A 16,989-nucleotide genomic window follows, 5' to 3' on the forward strand; every position below is an offset into this window, starting at 1 on the left:
GCGCCCATTTGGCTCTGCAGATTGCTTTACCTGTGCATATTACCTCTGCCTAAACAAGCCCTGAAAGCCAGGGAAACAAGTTAATATGTGTGCACACCTAATTCCCTTTACAAGAGCACCATCCAACACACTGGACTGAAGATTTATTCTCCAGGGCTGATGCTCCCACTGATTTAGGAGCCATCTATAAACAACATGTATAAGCTAACACGAGCCAGGAGCACAGGGCAGAGAAAGAGGCTTGGTTCAGACCGGCTCCTTCCTCACATCAGTGCACCCTTTACAGGCAACTTCTTACAAAAGTTTTTTTCCTTATTGTCCACAATGATGTTATTTGGCAGAGAATGAGGCTAAAACAATCATCTTACACCTCTGATTAGGTGAAGTAATGAAGACAGAGTGAGCAAGTTCTTTAATGCTGGAAATTCTTCGGTGGTTAACTTTGCTGCATAGAAATAAAACAGCTGCTCACTTCAGAGCACAAATTTAGCCAGGCATTGAAAGCTACCTGCGTTTTTTTAGTGCACAACTCAGAAAGCGGATGAAGAGAGATAGAGCACTGGTGTCAGCTATTTTGGGGGCCACATTGACCACCTCCCTCTCCTGGCCAATGATTTCTATCTAGCTGGGTCTGCCTGAGTACAGTTTCTTGCTGCTTTGGTTGTACCTAAGAAAGTTCACAAATCATTATCCTCAGGCATGAGCAGGCTGGTCCTGCAAGCCCGAGGGTGGAGCATTTGAAGCATTTGGGCAGCATGGGGTAGATATTTAAAAAGTTACACTGAGCTCATACACAGTAATATGTCTCTGCAAACACCTTTGTGGCAGCACTGCTCAGTGCTTTTGACTGCTAACACCAGCAGCTGCTCAGCAGTCACTGCCACAACTTTTTGGAGCTGCTTTTCTGCCCTTGGTTAGACAGCAAGACACACAAAATAAGTCCTGATTGCTTAGCTCAGGTGTGGGAAGCAGAGGTTTGCCTTGCAAGCCATTTGTCAATGGCTTCTCCTGATCATAACCACTTCTCTTCAAAGGCTGCCAAACAAATAAATACAAATATATGGTGTATTTATAGACTTAAATATAAATAAATTGTGCTGCATAAAGAAATGGCAAATAGAGACAATAGCAAAATACCTTAATTTCTCTGTCATCACAAACGGGCATGCAGAGCCTCAAGCTCTGCTGACATTCGCCAAGGGAGAGACAAGATCTGAACATTTACTTTCCTATTCTACTCCCTGTGGCCTGCCTTCATCTCACCTAAGATTTAGGCAACTCATTGAGGATCCCAGACTGGAACCTGGTCCTGCTAAAGATCCGTCATGACAGGCAAGACACAGGGCACTTCCAGCTCACTGAAACCCTTCAGATGAGTTATCTGTCCCCATTAACCAGACTGGGGAGGCCTAAGGTGACAACACCCTTATGTCATTAGTGTCCTGGGCTGCTGGTTATAAATTGCCATTGTGCTGTACAAACACAGGCATGGAAACATTGACTCCTGTGTTTTTGCAAATACATATCCTGCAGGTGAAATGCAGTATTTAGAGTCATCACACGAGTCCTTCAAGAACAACATGTACCATTCTTGATGGAGAGCCCATTTGCAAAATACTTGAAGAAATTTGTTTTTAGAGGAGCTGCCAAAAGCTTTCTGTGAACATGTTATGGGGAGCTGGCTAAATGGTTATTATAATGCAGATTATGAAGGGAAAAGTTAGGTTCACTGGTAGTATCTATTATTCTTCTGCTCATGGAGAACACGTGGTTTAAGAGGGATGAAGGAAGCATCTGTCAAGAAGGGACATACGGATTTTTTGTTGCTGAAAAGGAAGGCACAAACAGAGCTACATCATGAGAAAGGTGTGCTTCTGCCCAGGCTTTTTATAAACACACCTTCAGAGGAAAGCCAGTGGGCTGGTCTTCCCCTGCAAACGACAAGTCTCTCTGCTTGGAAGTGCCCAATAACTAAAACAGCGAGAAAGCACAAATCTGTGAGGCAGCTCCTGTCTCCATGAGCTCCCCGGCTCAAGCCTGCCGGCGCTGCACCCATTGCTGCCTGTTGTCTCTTCATTTCACCCCGTGCCTCCAAGTCACTTGCTCCTGCCCAGCTCTTGCAGACTTTCCTACCTCCCAAGAGCTCCCACCACTGTCAGCAGTGCCTGTCGCTCCCGTGGCAGCTAAGCAAGAGAGACAGAGAGCTGAATGCTCGTTTACTCCCTGTTCAGCGCACAATTTTAAAGCCAGCCTGCTATTCTGCAAGGGAGAGACAGATATTTAAAGAGATCCCAAACCTGAGTTTTCCCTACAAACCTGGTTGCTCCCCTTCTAATTTTCAGATATGCTGAAACAAGGATGGGAGTACCTGAAATCAGAAGAGGCAGGTTGCTGCTTCTGGAAAGCTCATTTCTGGCTCCCAGGATGGAAAAGCAACCTGAGAGCTCGAATGGGACACCATTTGGGACAGTCTAACCATTTCTGCAGCAGGTCATTGAAACCTACCACCAACCCCACACTGAAATGTGGTCAGGTCAGAACAAAAGTTGGCCACGTTAGCCCAGTGCTGTGCTAGCCCAGTAACTTTCAAAGATGACCGAATGTCAAAGGCATTTTCAGGAATTCCCAGTTTATACAGACCATATGAAGGATTTTTTTCTCATTAGAGCAGTGTAACTTAAAGTGTTCTTTTAAAATAGGCTCTCACTGAGAGGGTTAGAAGGTAAAAAGTCTAAGATAGGTTAAATATTGTAGCAAAGTGTCTGAATCTGTATCTCTGTATCTGTATCTTGTCCTATTGGCATGAAAGAGAGCACAGCTACATCAGCTGGAAACTGCCCACTGAGGCATTGAGGTGACCTTCCTGATAAACAGCAAAGTGTGCCGTCCCAGAGGCGCTTTCTGGCTTCACAAGTGCTGCTGCCAGGATTAGTGCTACTCAGCACCTCCTTTAACCAACAGGAGGAAGGTCTTCCGAGTATGCTTGTGCCGCTCGCAAATGGGAATAAATGAGGAGGAACGGCGATCGGCCAGGAGCGCAGAGTGCAGATGCAGGATGCGCAGCCGGCTAAGTGCTCCTGGCATGGGATGGTGCTGGCTGTGAAGAGCCCTCAAGGGCAGGCGCCGGCAGCACATCATGAGGCACTTCGAAAACACCGCTGGAGCAGAGCCGAGAGTGTGCACTGTTGGGAACTGCCCTTGATTGGCGGGAAGATGGACCGACCAATTTAATAAACCTCTTCCATCTCTCCCCTCTGTAATTCTGTGACATTTTCTCCAGGAAAGTAACATACTTCCAAATTAATCTGATTGCAGTGAAGCAGACTGTTGTCAGCCCCTGGAGAGTGCAGGGCTTCATTGGCAGAGGCAGGGTGGTGCGATGGTCCGTCTCAGCCGAGAGCAGGTGAGACCACTACCCCCATGGCATGGGGTGAGGGTGACCCTCCGAGAGGCCGCCAAGTCTATTTACTAGTAATTAGCAGGGGAATAATAAAAGGCTGGATAAGGAGATAGACTGAATCAACTTATTGCCTGCTGGGTAAATAAAGCACAGGCAAGAAAAGAACTGAGATGAGAAACAGGTGGACAGACAGACTTGATGGATTAATCAGTCTTGTCATCTACTTACATGTAGGCATTAGGACGACATTATAAATTAGTGATATAGACACTACTCAAAGAATAGCACATTGGTATGCAAGATCTAAGACTGCAGAACAGACACTATTCAACACAGGAGGAGAATTTGCACATATTTAGCTGTTTTTCTTATATATATATATATATGTGTTTTAACATTCGAAGACCCCAGCTCCACTATGCCACAACTTGGCAGTACCCTGCAGCAGAGGCAGAAGTTACCAGTGGGACCACCTGTGGGGAGCTGGATGGACGCAGCCCCGCCACCTACCCATCTTTCTCATATTTATTCCAGCCATTAGGGCTGAGCAGAACCTGAGCGAGGGCTAGGTAGTGCAGACATGGGAAAGCACATTTCTCACTCAACAGGCAGCAAGGGAAAAGGCAAATCTGTGATCATGAAGCACAGGATCAATCAGAAGTCACATATAGGGATTCAAAAATTGTGGCAAGATTTTGCATTTGTTGAGATGGAAAGAAGGGATGCAAGAGGGTTGAAGCAGCATAATTCTGTCCCTGATGCTCCCTCTCTCCTCTAGTCTCTTATATTCTTCCATTCAGTTGCTATAAATTACTGGCTTCTCTTGGGAGTGTAGAAAATATTCATTAGAGACAATTTTCCATGAAATGGAACAGTGAAAAATGGCATCCCTGGTTTCATGGGTGTGGAGAGGTCAAAGGGTCTGGAAATATCCCCAGCTTTTCAGAAGTAGCTCAGCCTGTCATGATTTTCCAAACTTTCCAAACAAAGGGTTCTGCTTCATGATGGGGACACCAAACTTCCTTCCTCAGCAGCAGTTTTTGAATAGGAAAAGCCAGGGATCAATGGGTATAAGCAGAGTCTTTGAATCCCATTTGTGGTTCACAATCTGATAACATAAAGCATATTATTTATCAAAGATGCCCCCATCCTCCTTATCTTCTATGTACTTTGTGAAACAGGGCCAGGAGTTACAGAGATTTCCTCCAGCCAACAAATCACCCACCCTTTGTCTTTCGCCTTCCTTCTAAAGATTAAAAAATGCTACCTCAGTCTTTCACAGAATAGTTTTTTAATTGTGTGTGTAATCAGCTTTTCTTAGTGAAAAATGGAAAGTGCACAATAAACAATAGCTTCAAAGACATGTGCAGACTTCTGCATCCCTGTAAGAGATAAGGCCTAGCTCAACAGTGACCCATTTCTAATAATCCTATGGCTTCAAAAAGTTGGGAAACTTCATCCTGGGAGCACGTGGCTTTACAAAAGCCTCAGTTTTCCTTTAGTAGGATGATGTTTCTTTCCCTTTCCTTTTTCCTTTTCCTTTCCCCTCTCTTTCCCTTTTTCCCTTTTCCTTTTTTTCTCTTGCCCTTTCCCCTTCCCTTTTTCCCTTTTCCTCTTTTTCTCTTTCCCTTTCCCTTTCCTTTTCCCTTTTTTCTTTCCTCTTCTCTTTTTTTTCCCCTCACTTTTCTTCTTTTCCTTTTCTTTTTCTTTTTTGAGCTTCATCAAGAAACGCAGACTGCTGTTCTGGCCAGTTTGACCTCCAGGTTTGAGATTGGCCTTTTATTCTGGCCAGATGACTTTCTAACCACAGCAGGGAAAGAAAAGTAACAGAGGGAATCCAAGCTGTCAGTTGTGCCAGCAAATGTACGCTAGTAGTCTAGCACACTCTGTATTTCCAGATAAGCTTGCTTGAAACAAAGACAACTAAAGAAAACAAACAAACAAAAAACCTCAACCTGTTAGAACTTGAGAGAACTAACCCCTCACCATATGATATTTGCTAATGAACTGCATGCAGTGAAAAATGTGTGAGAATCCTTTCTGCGGCTTTTTGGGGAGAGTGATGAATTATTATCAAGTAATGTAATAAGCAAGTCTGAAAATGGGTTGTGGTGGGTGGTTGCTTTTTTTTCCCCCCCTGCTAAATCATGCCATAAATGTTTCCCTCAGCAGATGCAGACGCACATCATTTCTTTCGGGATTTTATAACCATGACAACCAGCTTTAAAGGAACGTTTTCAGTTTCCATAGTTTAAATTAGAAGTCTATCCAAAAAGAGGGTTGTAAAATGAGCAGAAGTAAGCTACTATTTCCACATTTTCCTGAGAACAATGGAGTTTTACATTTTTGCCTATATTATTATATACAAATATGATAAAATGTAAAATAAGGCTTCTATACCAACTTTTACTTTAAAAATAATTTTTAAAGCAAAGTTTATTCCCTTGCTAAAAAGCCTCATTTTAAAGATAGTGAAATTAAATCTTCCTCATTTTAACTCCTGTTAGATTTAATGATACTGTAATTTATAATGAGTAAAGCATGTTGACATTTAATGCATATGACTTCTTTGAAGTTACATCCTTTTAGTAAAGAGGAATTTTGATGAGTTTTACCAAAAGGGTTGAAAGAGTTTAGGTAAGCTAAATATAACTCAGGAATGAGTTTAATCTGGGTTAGACACGGTTGCTTTTATCTTACATTGAAATCTCATTAGCAGCAAGGTGCAGAGAATCTTTCAGTGCTTTCAAACACTTCTTTAAAAATCAATGCCAAGCTCTGGGCTGGAGTCACGAAGAGGGGCCACTACCCAAGCCCAACATGCTGCCAGTGCTAGCGTCCTGGTGATCTGCTGAGCTGGGGCTTCACCCCAAAAGGCTCCTCTGTGCTGCCCTTTCTGTTTCAGTCTATGTCCAGCTTCACCCAGGACCCATCAGCTCTGACCTGCACGTGCTCTCCCAATGCCCAGCACTGGTATTGCCCATTTGAACACCTGAAGGACCAGGGCAATAGGAAAAAAGATGTGTGCACCACCCACACAAAGGGAGAAGAAGATGATCCTGTCTCAGAATTCCCTTTTTTCTTGTCCAATAAAGAAATCAGAATCACCCTTTCTAGAACCTCTAAATAGAGGGCTGGGAGCTTGCTTGGATGCAAGCAAAGCACTGAGCAGCGCCAGGCAGAGAAAAGCTGGTCCCTCCCAGGTGTGTGCTGCTGTCACAGCTCCACGCAACATAGCATTCATTTGGGGCTCGTCTATTCACCCTTTGGTGCCTGACCTACAGTTGTTTGCATCTCAGCTAATCACCCAGACCTCTTTTGCAGACAACAGAAAAAGACAGAGAAAGTATGTGCATGTGTGTCTGTGTGTGTGCACATGTGCTCGTGTGTGTATGCATGCAATAGTGTGCCTATGCAGAATTTTTTTCTCAAAATTAAACATCTAGATAGGTCAGATGAACAGTGCTTTACGAGCATCTCTACCTCTCGGTTTAAATTAGGAACCTAGAACTGATGTGCAGGTGCCTGCCGTTGTATGGATAATCCCACCTGTTCTTTGAGGCCCCGATTAGGCAAAATATTCCCCTGTAACCAGCAGATAACTATGAACTGCTGGTCCCCCAGCCTCTGGTTACAGCAGCCTGGCTACTGTCCTTATGCTTTCTCTTGGTTCAATTCCATGCTTTGGCTACAAGAACATTTATTACTCAGATTATTCATTTTAACCATTGGTGGGCTCACCTGCTTAATGCTAAATGTCTTTTTAAACAGAGTGCTCAGTAGGGCTCTTACAGCACTGGTACTTTGTGAGTCTCTCTCTACCTTTACAAGTTTCATGTGGTTAGTCCCTCATTTGTGATTTCCAGCTCATATTTCTAACCCATCTTGAGCAGTTTGCATAATGGCTCTATGGAGTTGCTTTTGTTTGCCTTGTTGCCAAAACACCATGTCAGCCTGGCTGGGTGAGGCAGTTCTCCTCTTCTCCCAGTGCAGGGTAAAACCCACATACAAAGTCCAGGCAATCACTGGGTTCATTTACCATGAGGTGCATATGAAAATGTGCTTTCAAAACAGGTAGCACATGACATTCAGTTGATCCTTGCTGCATAAAATCAGTATTATTTTGGCATTTCTAAGAGATGCAAGTTGTTCTGTGCTCAGATGTAACAAGCAGCAAATTCTTTATCCTTGTGACTGGGGATCCATCTGGGGATCCATCAAAGGAAGATGAGCTTGTTGGGTCGTTTATTAGAAAACCACTGAGGACTCAAGAGTTGTGTAATTTCTCCTTAGGTGACCTGGTCATTTCTCCCCTGCAGTGGAGGACTCCAGCCCTCTCCTGAGAACGCAATTTCAGCCTAAAATGCAATCCAGGGTTTCTGATCTGAGGTTCACCATTGCTGGAGGGGCTTCTTCCACAAGCATAGTTGCACACCACTGCTGGCACTGCTAATTGATCGTCCACTCAAGCTACCTCCCAAGCTGGACACGGCTCTTGGGCAGCACATAGCTTCTTTTGCAGAAACACCTCAGTAGCCCCTGTGCAGTGCTCCCCTGCAAATATTCAGACCCGTGCCTCGCTCCATCTGGCTTGCAGTTGTATGTTCAACTTGAACCCCGGTGTCAAGTCAAACCAAGCTACCAGTACAGGGCTACAATAATTAGCTCATGTTTCCATTAGCTAATCACATCTTTTCATGCTGAGCAATAAAATCCCATATAAATGAAGCAAAATGTTAGCTTAAAACAAATGTGGCAGACAATTACAACCAAGAACCGATCATCCGGAGAGCAGGAAACCAGGAATCAATGGAGAATGACCTCAAAATCCTTCAAAAGAAGGCAACTCAACATTGCTAATGTGAAATTACCAGGAGTTTGGCTCCCAAAGCACCTTGAGTTAGTGTTTTTTTTAATCTGGAAATACATTTCTCACATCTGATCTCTCTTTGCTGGTTCCACAGTTTCGAGAATGGCAGTGGGCTCATCTCATCTGAAGATCCATTTGAGGGGTTAGGGTAAAGTGAACCCCCCCAAGGTGTCTCTGCTGATGAGATGAGATGAGAAATGATTTATTCTGATGCCTGAGAGCAGAGGAAAGGAACAGCTCTTGGGGTATCAAACCTTTCCCCCCTTCTGGACTTGCTGTTGCAGAATTAAGGAAGATAACAGAAGATTTTAAACTTAATTTTCATACCCTGGAACAAGCATGTGACGCACAGGTATACAGAGGAGAGATGGGGTTTAATCTAGCACAAAGACCTGCTTAGGCTGAGGGTTACAGAAACTAATAATTTTATATTCTTATTACTATTATTACGTAAAATTTCTTGACACCTGACAGCTGTAAAAGCATTAGACCCTGCAGCCATACGAACACACCAGAGTCATCACTTACATGTTTTTAGTGTAAATGCGTGGCTGACCAGCCCTTGAGAACACCATGCAAACTTGCACATTGAAGTTATGACATCAAACTGCTGCAAGCACTGCCTTTACATCTGCACGATCTCTGGGGGAAAACATGCTCATCGTTTCTGACTCTGCAGACTACTGAGGAGTGACACTAAACTTGGTGCTCTAAAAACACCTTGGATTTCTTTGCTTTTTAAACAGTAATCTAATCCAACTTTGACACGGATGTGCGTGTGAGAGAGATACTGCACAATTACATTTCATAGCAATATAGACTTTTTTCTCAGAGTCCAACTGAATTTTCAGTTCACTACTGAGACCTCGTGCCCTTCACCACCGCTGTACCCTCTCACTTGCTGCCAGAGCTGTGCTCTGGGTGCAGCATCAGGCATGCAACACGCTTTGCAAAAGCCAGGAGAAGCAGTCACTCCTTTTGTAAGCTGAACTAAATGCAACAAAGGTAAACAGACCGGTTTCTCTTCCCTTTTAATAGCAGGTCAGTGATGCAATGTCTCTAATTAGCACTCACAGCTGGCCATAGCTGAATTGCTGGCAAATGTTCAGTGGCCTGTAGGTATTTTGCCATCCTCCCCTTTCATCAGTGGTTACTTTCAATCACAAACACTTCTGCTCTTGACTGCTGTTACTTGAGCTGAAGAGCCAGCGGTTACAGCCTGGTCTTTAGACAGGGACAGAGGATTTTTGTTAATTGGGTGAAAAGAACAAAGAAGCGGGCAGAATGCAAAGAGCAGCTTTCACAGACGTGTCTAACCTTTGCGAAATCGGGAAGAAAAATAGGCATGGGTTAGAGGGCCATTTAAATTCCTTCCCAGTGTTACCTAGATCTGATCTAATAAGAGCTAAGAAAATGCTGGGTGTTATTTTCAAGCAGGAGCAAATGCATATGACATTTACTGTTTAGAACAGAGCTCTTAGTCTATAAAAATAGTAGTATCATGCTTTCAATTCAAATCACAATGTACAGACACCCCTATATAAAAATGTGTATACACATGTACCTACACACACGCACACACATATTCCCATGTGTATGCACATAAAGTTATTAAAGAGATGGACTGAAGAGAGAAGAAAAAAAAGCAGAGAAAGAGGGCAAGTTTTCACTCACTGGAGCAAAAGCCTTTCTTAGAATGACCACCAAGGAGACGGCAGTGTAAAGTGGTAATGATTCCACTGCCTCTGTTTCTCCCCTAGCTAGTGCTGCTCCTTTTCTGGCCTCTGCAAAATGAATTCAGCTTAAGGAAACACTTTGCAACAGCAGTGGTGCAGGGCTCCTCCAGGGCCCTGCTACTGCTTTGTTTGCGAGGAAGGGTCTTTTCTACCATGAGCAATTCTACACTGTGAAGGATAAATGTTAAATCTAAGACGGCAAAGATTTGCGGTCCCATGGGAGGGAAGGCACAGTTTAGCACACAGTTAAGCGCTGGTTGAAGAAATGAAAGTGTGGGGTTGTCCCTAGTTACTGACAAAGAGCACAAATGTTTTTGCTAGGTAATATTGCACAACTGAATATCATTTGGCTATGAATGGCCCTACTCAGAAAGACAAGAACTCTTAAAAGAATAAAAATTGAAAATTCTGCAGGGTTTTTTTAGGGATCATCCTTTCAGATCAGATATGACACACCTAGTAAACATGTGAGGCTTGATAGGGCTGAGTGGTATATTAGACTCTCTTCCCAGGGCTCCTATCTTAATTTTAGCACAGCTCTCAGGAAATTAAATGCACTTTATATTGTTCCTTCATTTGTGATGTACCTGACCTTGGTCCAGATTTAGATTTTTCCAGTTGGATCAAATTAGGCAGTCATAATCCCTCTTTCTTCTGTTGCTGAATCTGAAATATCTGAATTAATGAGGTCTCTTGTTTCGCTATCCATAATCTAAGCTGCCAAAATATTTACTTTCTCCCTGAATGATGTACAAAAGAATGAAAATGTAAATCATCTACGTGCTCCTTCAAACGCTCCTTTACATATAAACTACTAACCTAGCTGCCTTTTACTTTCCAAGCTGTACACTGCAATACACAAAGAATGCTCAAATTCTGTCAAATTTAACCACAAGTATGAAGATAATCCGAGGCATGATGTGCTTTAGACCCACTTAAACTGTAAAAATCAGCTTAACCAAAGTATCTACTTATACTGTATCTTTGGACTAAGTACCTCAAATAGATAGCTCCCAGCTCACAGGATAAACCAAAAGATACATTATGAACTCAAATGAAACCATAAAGATTAGGGATAGCTAAGACTTTAATGTTCTTCTGACATTCATTTGAAATTGGAACCTCTCTCTAACGGGAAAGGAGAGCTGAAAACCTAATAAAAATACTCGCACTTTATGCTGCGTCTAATGAACAATCCTGTAACAAATGGTAATAGTTAAATAAGGCAAAAACCATTAAAGTGCTGTTGCTCTGGTCCTGCTGTCAGTTGGCATAACTCCATATCTTCGATGTAGTGAAAGCCAATTTAGCAGCAGCAGCAGATCTGTTCCACCATGTTTGAAAAGAAGCAGATGAGTATCTCATCAGTACGATGCAAGAGGCTTTCCTTTGCATTGTCTACATACTTCTAGCATACGGATGACTGAAGCAACTTTCCACTTTTCAACTTGCAACCTGCTGAAAGGAGACAAATACCCATTTGTTGGCCGTGACAGTCAAGAGGCAGGCAGCAGACACATTAGGTATTCTGAGCGTATACGTATATGTATATGTAAGTGTTTCTGCATACTAGCTGTGTACCCTAACTTCTGATAAATCTGTTTTTCAGAACAGAAATACTGTTGCTTCTTTCCTGGTCTGTAGGAAATACTCTATAGTTCGGGATAAGATAATTAGGTGCAAGTAAAGAATTTACTGGGATCAAATCAAGGAGGTATCTTGCACAAAATACACAGAAAAGGATTCTTATCTCTTTTGATGCTTCTCTTCAGTCCAGAGAGATCTTGAGAAACTTGATCAGGACAACAGAAACCTCATGGAGTTCAATAAAGAGAGATGCAAAGTTCTGTGCCTGGAATTAACCCCATTCCTTCATGCAGGCTGGGATCTGCCTCAATAAGCAGCAGTCCTGCTGAAGAGGAGCAGGGGATTATGGAGAACACCAGGTTCAACATAAGTTCAGAGTGCACATGACCTCCAATGAGATGGTGAGGTAGCTGGGTTTGTTTAATACAGCAGAGAGGAGGCTAAGGCATGATCAGGTGGCTTGAAGGGTAGCTCAACTACTTGAAGGGTAATTACAAAGATTACAAAGGCAGACCCAGTAGGGGCAGACAATATAATAAGGGGCATAAATTGCCATTTTGGAGGTTCAGGAGAAACTTTTTCATCAGGAGGGTCCTGCAATGCTAAAGCAAGCTGCACAGGGAGGGGCTATAATGTCCATCCTTGGAGGCTTTGAAGACACAACTAGACAAAATTGGCTGACCAGTGAACTGGACTATAGACCTGCAGAGGTCCTTTCCAACCAACACGACTATGTCTGTGATTCCTGTAACAGATATACCATGCTTACACACCTTCCTCTGTTGCTAATACGTGCGTTCTCCCAGATAAATGGAGCTTTTATGGTATGTCACAAAGTTCTGATAAAGCACAGATGTCTTTGAGCCTCTAAGGACAACTTTGGTCAGAAATCTGTTTTCTTTGGGACAATCTGTGTTACAACTTTGTTTTTTTCTTCATATCCTCAGGGTATTGGAAAGAAAAGAAAAGAAAGATTCCAAATATCAACATGATAAAAAAATTAAAATGCACTAATAGTAGGATATCTTCTGCTTTCAGCTACAGGAACTTTGTCTCATTTGAAAGAGGAGTGCTAGCTACAGAGCCAAAAATCATTTATTATGAATAGGGTCTACCAACAGACCTTTCCTCGCATGAATCCAAATGGAGGATGGGCCACAGGCTCAGCTGGTGCAAGTTCAGCATGTAACAGTCAGTGCAAATATTGTGATTTACACCAGCTGAGATATGGCTTTCTGTTTCTATTTTAATAAATCAGCTCTAAGAATAAATTTCTCCTTACTTGCCTGGCATGGTTCTGTTGAGATGTTTAACCACACTAACAAAACGACTATGTTTTTAGTGCAAACCACAAATGAAACATCCTTTGTGCCACATAAAGCACATCTTCTAGCCCAGATTGATTTTAGAGGTGCTAATTACATTATATAGTGTTGAAGGAACTACAGTAATTCACTTCTAAAATCCATTTTTTAATTTCTTTTTAATTACTCATGTTTACCAATTCCTTTGGATTCGGAAAAGGCTCAAAATTGCAGTTAGCAAAGGAGGCTTGAAGTGGAATGATTAAGAACATCTGGCATATACATAATTATACTAGGCAATTTATTCCGCCTTTACCATTTCACTATAGCCATGGTAATGAGGTAGAACTGGATTCTATCACTTTTCTGAACATTTAGAAGTACCTTACTGCACAGACTGTTTCACTGAAATAACTGGCAATAATTAAAGTGTATACTGCCAGACCTTGGCAGAAAGGGTGGCAGATTCTTTCCCTTACTAAGTGGAGCTGCCAGTCCCAGATGTGTGGTCACCCTTTCCCATGAATGAATTCAGGCAAGTCTGTCTGAGTTTATCTGAAAGACTACCTGAATGTAGCTATAGCAAACACCATGGACAGCTTGTTATAGCTTAACAAAAGTATGAATCAATACTAAAATCATGTTGATTCTACCAATATTCTATCTTTAGAAACAAACAGAAGAAAAAAGCAGACAATATCACACCATACTATTTCAAGAATTTTTTAAGTTAAACATTTCATTCTTGCTTTAAAAAGTTGCGTGTTATATGAACATAAAGGAGAAATGGACTAAAGCATTTTACTTCCAAAACACGTTCTTCTTAATTTTCCTTTGTGGACAACTTAAAAGATTTAGGTTCCTTGAAATTTGTGCAAGGCCAAACTTCCAAAGCTTACTGACGCAGAACTGCTTTTGAGCCAGCATATGCGGTAACCTTACTCATGGTTGGCTTGCTTTTGCTGGCCAGGGGGATCCTCAAATGAGGTCAAATGAATTAAACGAAGGACCTTTAATATTTCTACATCTACAGCCTTTTGCTATCCCTTCAGCCCACTGAATATCCCACCTGGGCAGTACCACAGGGGTGAGAGCGACAAGCAGGGCAGCAGTAGGAGAGGGAAAAGGGCCCTTTTCTGGATTTTGCTCCTGCATCTCAACAATAATTATCAGTTCTGGTATGCAACCCATACATTTTCACGGTACAAATATAGTCAGGGGACTTCAGTGACATGTATTCAGATAAACCAAGAGAAAGTGATGAAGGCCATAGTCAAGATCACGGTGGGGGAGATCTCCCAGTTAATCAATGATGACTTTATTGCTTGTGAAAGACATTACAAAAGCCAGTGTGCAGGCCACTGAACCAGTTCACATTAGAGAAGAGAGAGCACTGCTGTTGAGCTGACAGTGACTGGGTTCCCAAACTTATGGCTGGCAAGTGGTGGGTTCACCATCCCTTGGCGTATTTAAGAACACACAGAACCTCATTTAAAAGAATTTAAAGCAACTCCAAGAAGAGCTATGAGCTTCACACATAAATTGCTGCCTGTATCTGGCTTTCATTATGCAAGCCATGAGACTGACTGATCAGGGTGACTCTTTCTGGCCAAAGATCTGTTAATCTTATTCCCTAACTAACATCTTTTTGGAGCTCTTTATTCTTAGCAACATTGATGAGGCACAATCCAGACTCATCTCCTGGGAAGTGCCACTAGCCACAGCATTACCAACAACTCCTATTCCCATGGCTCTGTGAGAACCTGGAAGAAGACATCTCCTGAGAGCATCCCAGGGTGACATGACCAATGTCAGGAATAACCATCATACCCAGATGACTGCAGAAAGCCTGACTCCTGCTATCTGAGTTCTTAAAATATGGCAAAAAATGGGCAAAAAATAAATCAGTGAAATGTGGGCTCCTTTCTCTGCAACATTTCGCAAGAAAAGTATTGCCATCACATTAATTTAGAGTCTCAACAGTCCAATTTGAAAACAAATAGCATTGCTTCTGAAAATTCTGCTTTATGGATTTCCATAAGATACGTAATGGAAAAATGTAGCCCTACTATACAGTCAGAACATTTTCAGCTGGAAGGAGCCAGGGCTGAATAATGAAATATCAAAGGGATAATAGTAGGTTTGAAAGTTTTGGAGTGCTCAGTCTGTTACGCATCACCACAATTTAGGACCACCACGGCTCACCACTCTGGTCAGCTGATGGAGGGAAAGCTCACCCTCTCCACCTGGACTGGTCAGTTGAAGGAACACTTCATGTCTACACATCAGCTTGGGCTCAAAAGAGGTGGGCTAGCATATCCTCACAAATACCATGAATAGTTACTCCTCTCACCATGAAACTAATTGCAAAAAGAGTGATGCCCCAGGCCACCAGCCACCCAACTTTATTTTTAAGGATGACAGGATACACTACATATGCTCCCCATGTACTACAAGTAAGCAAAACTATAGGTAAGCAATATTCTGCAGTGTCCATTTCCTTGTGCCATTTCTTCAAGTTCTTAGCCCAGGACCTTCTTTCTTCTGCCATCTCCTGTCCTTATCATTCACTTGTTATTGGCTCCTAGCTGCCGTGTGCAACCGATTTCCTTTTTTCATTCAAGGAATCTGTCAAGTCCACCCCAGCATTGACCTTTTTATATCTTTTCTTGTGGTTTTGACTGTCTCTTGCTCCATATTCCTGTTTGGTTTTTTTGTGCAGTTTCAAAGTACCTTACTCTGGTCTATATTATTCTTGTGAATACAAGTGACAATTTTATTGAAGATTCAGCTTTTCTTCCTTGTTACCTATCTGCCAAATATTGAACCAAGTTATTTTGGAGACTACTGTTCAAATCCAGGCAACAAAAATGCATATGCTTACTCCTGTTTTAACCAGACAGACTGTATAGGATGCAGTCCAAACTTGATTTGAGTTGGCCCAACACCTTCCTTTACACAATAACATTAGCATTTCCCTGCATAAACTGAGTCTTAGAAAATTCATTGAAGAATGTCTTACTCTCAAAAAAAAACCCACCATTTTTATAGGACAGGTGCATGTTCCCACCTAAAATTCAGATTCTTTTCATATGTAACTTGCCTGGGCATATTTTCAAATTTCTACAAAAGAATTTATTTCATACTCTTTCAAAGACTGAATGGAAAGATTTTTTTTTATTCTAGTGGTTGTTTTCATTTGAAATAATTATTGGCATATTTGCATATTTCTTGCCATATGCAAATTCTGCATCTATGGCAAGGTCGTGATCCAATTCCTCCTTATAGAACCAAAGTGACTCCTTGTATTTTAGTTATGTAACCCCTGATTTAAATCTATTTAATTGAGATGATACGTTTTAAGTCTGGTCTGCACAGCTCTAGTGACTGTAAATTTTCTTGCTTAGCACAAGATTGTGCACGAATATAAATGGCACCTTAAATCTTCCTTCCTGAAAACCACCTTTTGGTCACCAGTCCTCAATCCATTGAGACAACCAGGAGAATTTTCAGGGTATGTCTGATGAAGATGCTCAAGCTCAGAACTCTACTAGCTGTCTTTACCATTGGGGCTTTTTTTGGAAAACAGTATTTGCTTCGATACTTCTGGCTATGGTGTCAGTCCACTTAGCAGAAGTTTTGCATGAAGACAGGTCTCTACCAGACCCACCAGACCACCCTATTTTTTTGGAACTACAGTGTTTCTGTGGATAGCACAAGATGAAGGACAAGAGAAAAAAAAGGTAAAGAAAGAAAAATTAACTGAACAAACATGGAAAACACAGCAAACATGGAAACTCACAGAATAGCTGGTGCAAAGATTTTATTTCTATTAAGTGCTTGTTTTCATAGTCCTCGTATAGCCCATTTCTTAGCTTGCGTAAGTACAAATGTGCTACTGGTGTTCACTCTAGCTGCACTCTAGACAGAATGAAAGCTTTAGCCCTCAACAATGGCAATCCCCATGTTTTAGTACAATTTAAGTTTAACCTTTATGACGGTATAAATCAGTGGTAACACCAAACACTGTTGAGGATACACATGGCTTTTGTTTTTTGAATTAAATTAATGGTATGCCTTTATCAATGGCAA

The sequence above is a fragment of the Nipponia nippon genome, unplaced genomic scaffold, assembly GCF_047370975.1.
Source record: "Nipponia nippon isolate SJK-2023a ecotype South Korea unplaced genomic scaffold, ASM4737097v1 scaffold_11, whole genome shotgun sequence".
NCBI lineage: Eukaryota > Metazoa > Chordata > Aves > Pelecaniformes > Threskiornithidae > Nipponia > Nipponia nippon.